Source organism: Mus musculus, chromosome 11, assembly GCF_000001635.26.
Source record: "Mus musculus strain C57BL/6J chromosome 11, GRCm38.p6 C57BL/6J".
NCBI classification, from domain to species: domain Eukaryota; kingdom Metazoa; phylum Chordata; class Mammalia; order Rodentia; family Muridae; genus Mus; species Mus musculus.
The window spans coordinates 101,641,196-101,646,653 of record NC_000077.6 but is presented as its reverse complement, the minus strand read 5'-3'; the positions used below and the strand labels follow the sequence as shown (position 1 = coordinate 101,646,653).

The 5,458-nt window shown below is 45.2% G+C and overlaps 2 non-coding genes across 2 annotated transcripts; one reads left to right on the top strand and one right to left on the bottom strand.

The window, feature by feature from the left end:
• The first annotated feature begins 723 nt into the window (after positions 1-723).
• Gm23971 lies at positions 724-914 on the top strand. The gene has a single exon (XR_003949960.1). It is a non-coding gene; the product is annotated as a U2 spliceosomal RNA (small nuclear RNA).
• Positions 915-4,715: 3,801 nt separating this feature from the next.
• On the bottom strand, positions 4,716-4,906 carry Gm24950. The gene has a single exon (XR_003949959.1). It is a non-coding gene; the product is annotated as a U2 spliceosomal RNA (small nuclear RNA).
• Between the last annotated feature and the right edge of the window lie 552 nt (positions 4,907-5,458).

The following is a 5,458-nucleotide window of genomic DNA, read 5'->3' as shown; positions in this document are numbered from 1 at the left end:
CAAATTCTGGGATAGCCAGGAATACACAGAGATCCTGTCTCAAAATATAAATGAAAGAAACCCTGCTTTTGGAGCAGGCTGAGAGGCAGGAAGATCACCGGGAATTACACGTCAGTCAGTCTGGGCTTCCTAGGCGAGAGACTCCCATGTTGAAAACCGGAGGAACACGAAAAAGAAGGAACGAAGGGGAAGGCCCGGGGGAAGGCCAAAAATCCCAGAGCACTAGTTCTAGCAAAGGAGCTGCAATCCCAAGGCTCCGACCGCCCCTTGAGGGGATGAGATCCGGTCGTCCTGGGCCGCCAAATACTTAGATAGATAAGAGAGGGGGAGTGTGTGTGGCCCGGTCTAGGTTTCCTCTTGCTGTGAGTGTTGCCAGTTCAGTGCCTGAAAGATTGTGAAGAGGAGCCCGGCCGAACCTCGGACACCGGGTCCGTACAGCGTCGCTCTAGCGGCGCCAGGCAGCGAGATCGGAAGGCGCGGTGGGCGGGGCATGCAAATAAGGACGCGGCCGGGTCTCCGCGGAACTCTGGGAACGAAAAGCGCAACAAAAACTTCTCGGCCCCCTTGGATTCCTCGGGCTTTCCCTGGCGTAAATGGGTGGTGGGCAGGATAGAAGAGGAGTTTCGGCGTCGGGCGCGTGTTTGCGGTCGCGCGAGTGTTGGGGACCGTGAGTTGAAGGTGTGTGCGGTGTTGAGTGTATGGGGCGTGTGGGCGCAGTTCGGTATCGCTTCTCGGCCTTTTGGCTAAGATCAAGTGTAGTATCTGTTCTTATCAGTTTAATATCTGATACGTCCTCTATCCGAGGACAATATATTAAATGGATTTTTGGAAGTAGGAGTTGGAATAGGAGCTTGCTCCGTCCACTCCACGCATCGACCTGGTATTGCAGTACCTCCAGGAACGGTGCACCCCCTCTGGGGAATAAGAATGGTCAGAAAAATAGACTTTCGAAGCTTCCTCTCTCCTGCCTGTGGCTCTTACTTCGCTTTTCTTACTCATGAGCGTTTTGGTAGCTGTCTGTTTCTGTCGTAGCTTCCCACCTCGGCCTACAATATAACCCACGTCTGTCACCGTTTTCTTTTTCTGAGCCATATACTGTTATTGGTCACCCTAAGAAATAAATGGCCTCTGCCGGCCAGTGCAGTGGTGGCGCACACAAAGTTATTTCTCATAATACTGGGGTTACAAATCTTAGCTTGACCCCGGCAGTAGAGGTGCTAGCCTTTAACCCCAGATTTCTGAGTTCGGCGCCAGCCTGGTCTACAAACTGAGTTCCTAAAGCTCTTGGTATGCACAATCTGGATTTTAGTTGTTGGTTTTTCGTTACAAGTTTGGATAGGTATTTGTATTTTCTCTTTTGAAGGTCCCTCTTCATTCCACAAGTGTCCCTACATTCGGTTCTCAGGAGCCTCCATGGCATACTCCACCACCATGTCTGCTTCATTTCTTGAGTTCTTTGTATATTTCTATCCTCTGTAATAAATATATTTCTCTAATTTTGATTAACTGTTTTCTGTTATGATACAGCTGTCTTTTTTTAAGATTTATTTATTTTTATTATATATAATTACACTGTAGCTGTCTTCAGACACTCCAGAAGAGGCAGTCAGATCTCATTACGGATGGTTGTGAGCCACCATGTGGTTGCTGGGATTTGAACTTCGGACCTTTGTAAGAGCAGTCCGGTGCTCTTACCCACTGAGCCATCTCACCAGTCCCCAGCTATCTTTTTAATTTCATACAATCCTAGTTTTCCATTATTGGTTTAATGATTCTGTTCATAAAGTCCTTTTTATGCCTCTATTTTGAAATGTATTCGCTTTTTTCTTACAACAATTTGAGTTATGCTGAGGTCATTTGTAGCTCATTTTTGTGTAGGGTAGGATTCTACTTTCATTTTACATGTAAATAATCCCATTTTCTCCATTTCTCCAATGTATCTTTTTGGTACCTTTGTCAGGTGGCTACAGTTGTGTGACATTTGTATCCTGATCCTTTGTATTGCATTCATTGGTCTTTTTCTTTTTTTTCTGACAGTACCACTCTTGTTTTGTCGCTGTGCCTATAAAGCTGTCTGTAAATTGAAGTCAGGTATGATAATATAATGATAATATATAAAATTCTTTTTTTAAAGATTTATTATTATATCTAAGTACACTGTAGCTGTCTTCAGACACACCAGAAGAGTGCATCAGATCTCATGACGGATGGTTGTGAGCTACCATGTGGTTGCTGGGATTTGAACTCAGGACCTTCCGAAGAGCAGTCAGTGCTCTTAACCACTGAGCCATCTCTCCAGCCCAACAATATTCTTTTTGATCAGGATTGCTCAGCTTTCCAGTATCTTTTACAATATTCACCGTCCTATCATATATGTGAGGAGAGTCACTTGAATTTTTATTGGGATTGCATTGAATCTGTAAATTGCTTTCGGTAAGATGGTCATTTTCTCAAAATTATTCTTTTTTTTTTTTTTTTTTTTTTTAAAAGATTTATTTATTTATTATATGTAAGTACACTGTAGCTGTCTTCAGACACACCAGAAGAGGGAGTCAGATCTTGTTAAGGATGGTTGTGAGCCACCATGTGGTTGCTGGGATTTGAACTCAGGACCTTCAGAAGAGCAGTCGGGTGCTCTTACCTGCTGAGCCATCTCACCAGCCCCTCAAAATTATTCTTGAGAGCCAGGAGTCAGACGATTTCAATCTTCTCTGGTCTTCCTTAATTTCTATTTCCAGTTTTTGTTTGTTTTGTTTCTGAGTCCGGCAGGGTCCATGTGTGGCTGTTCCACTATGTTAAGCCAGGCTGGCTTGAAACTTAGAAATCTCTCTGCCTGCCTAGACTAGAGTAGGCAAAAGTTAAAGGGGTGACACACACCATCTGGCTTTTTTTTTCTCTTTCTTTTTTCTTGTTTAAAAGGAATTTTAATTCTAAGGACATTTCTGCTTTGGCTAATGTAAATAGGATCATTTCTGTTTTGTTTTTGTGTGTCCTGTTAGCATGTTTGTTTGAGACAGGTTTTTTTCTGTTTATTCCTGGATGTTTGGGATCGCACTCCATAGATCAGGCCTGCCCCCAAATCACAGGGTCCCGCTTGCCTCTGCCTCCATTGCTCAGATTAAAATTGTCGCTGGGCGGTGCCTTTAATCCCAGCACTTGAGAAACCCTGTCTCGAAACAAAACAAAACAAACAAAAAAAGTGTTTGTCACCACCGCCCAGCTATTAATTTTTTTATCCTGCCAGGGTGTTGAGAGTTCTAAGTTTTCTGGTGAAACCAAAGGCTGAAATAGTAAGAGGTGTTAAAGACAGGCAGAATTGTCATGCAGCCTTTATTATGTTGAAAGACGTTTCTTAGTTCCTGTACTTTTAAAATTGTGTGTGTGTGTGTGTGTGTGTGTGTGTGTGTGTGTGTGTGTGTGTGTGAGTGCTGAGAGTGCTGTGTTGGCATAAGATCCCCTGGAGCTAACATGAATGAGTAAACAACATGAGTGCTGGCAACCAAACTCTAATCTCTAGAATAAAAGTCACATTCGGTTTTGGTTGATTAAGACTCTGTTTTACAGCCGGGCATGGTGCAGCACGCCTTTAATCCCAACACTTGGGAGGCAGGGGGATTTCTGAGTAAAAGACTTAACTATCTTAACTATTGCTGGAAGCCAGGAGGACAAGGAGGACATGTAGCAGCGATAAGACTCACAAACATAATATGTTTGAAGAATGACCCGATTTTTTTCATGATATTTTTTTTCTTTCAACCCTTCAAAAGTCTATCAGAATACCTAAACCACAAATGACATTTCAAAACCAAATTTCCTCAGAAGCTCCGGCAAGTCACAAACAGCTTGTTTTATTATATATTAAAATGATTAAAAAAAAAAAAAAAAAAAGCCGGGCAGTGGTGGCACACATCTTTAATCCCAGCACTTGGGCAGATTTCTGAGTTTGAGATCAGCCTGGTCTACAGAGTAAGTTCCAGGACAGCCAGGGCTACACAGAGAAACCCTGTCTCGAAAAACCTAAATAAAAATAAACGAAACCTTTATGTCTGCCCTAGAAGCCTCTCTGCCTTTGCCTCCTGTGTCAGCCTGTCTGCATGTTTTTTGTTTGGTTTTGGTTTTCTGAGTCAGAGGGTTTTTTTTTTACCCTCTCTGCCTCTATGGGGTTTAGAAGTGTGAGCTACATGGTGGGTAGTAGGTTTAAAAGTTTTGTTTTCCAGTGTAAGTGTGAGTCCAGGCTCCTGAGGGACACTTGTGGAATGGAGAGGGACCTTCAAAAGAGAAAATACAAATACCTATCCAAACTTGTAACGAAAAACCAACAACTAAAATCCAGATTGTGCATACCAAGAGCTTTAGGAACTCAGTTTGTAGACCAGGCTGGCCCCGAACTCAGAAATCTGGGATTAAAGGCGAGCACCTCTACTGCCGGGCTCAAGCTAAGATTTGTAACCCCAGTATTATGAGAAATAACTTTGTGTGCGCCACCACTGCACTGGCCGGCAGAGGCCATTTATTTCTTAGGGTGACCAATAACAGTATATGGCTCAGAAGAAGAAAACGGTGACAGACGTGGGTTATTGTAGGCCGAGGTGGGAAGCTACGACAGAAACAGACAGCTACCAAAACGCTCATGAGTAAGAAAAGCGAAGTAAGAGCCACAGGCAGGAGAGAGGAAGCTTCGAAAGTCTATTTTTCTGACCATTCTTATTCCCCAGAGGGGGTGCACCGTTCCTGGAGGTACTGCAATACCAGGTCGATGCGTGGAGTGGACGGAGCAAGCTCCTATTCCAACTCCTACTTCCAAAAATCCATTTAATATATTGTCCTCGGATAGAGGACGTATCAGATATTAAACTGATAAGAACAGATACTACACTTGATCTTAGCCAAAAGGCCGAGAAGCGATACCGAACTGCGCCCACACGCCCCATACACTCAACACCGCACACACCTTCAACTCACGGTCCCCAACACTCGCGCGACCGCAAACACGCGCCCGACGCCGAAACTCCTCTTCTATCCTGTCCACCACCTTTACGCCAGGGAAAGCCCGAGGAATCCAAGGGGGCCGAGAAGATTTTGTTGCGCTTTTCGTTCCCAGAGTTCCGCGGAGACCCGGCCGCGTCCTTATTTGCATGCCCCGCCCACCGCGCCTTCCGATCCCGCTGCCTGGCGCCGCTAGAGCGACGCTGTACGGACCCGGTGTCCGAGGTTCGGCCCGGCTCCTCTTCACAATCTTTCAGGCACTGAACTGGCAACACTCACAGCAAGAGGAAACCTAGACCGGGCCACACACACTCCCCCTCTCTTATCTATCTAAGTATTTGGCGGCCCAGGACGACCGGATCTCATCCCCTCAAGGGGCGGTTGGAGCCTTGGGATTGCAGCTCCTTTGCTAGAACTAGTGCTCTGGGATTTTTGGCCTTCCCCCGGGCCTTCCCCTTCGTTCCTTCTTTTT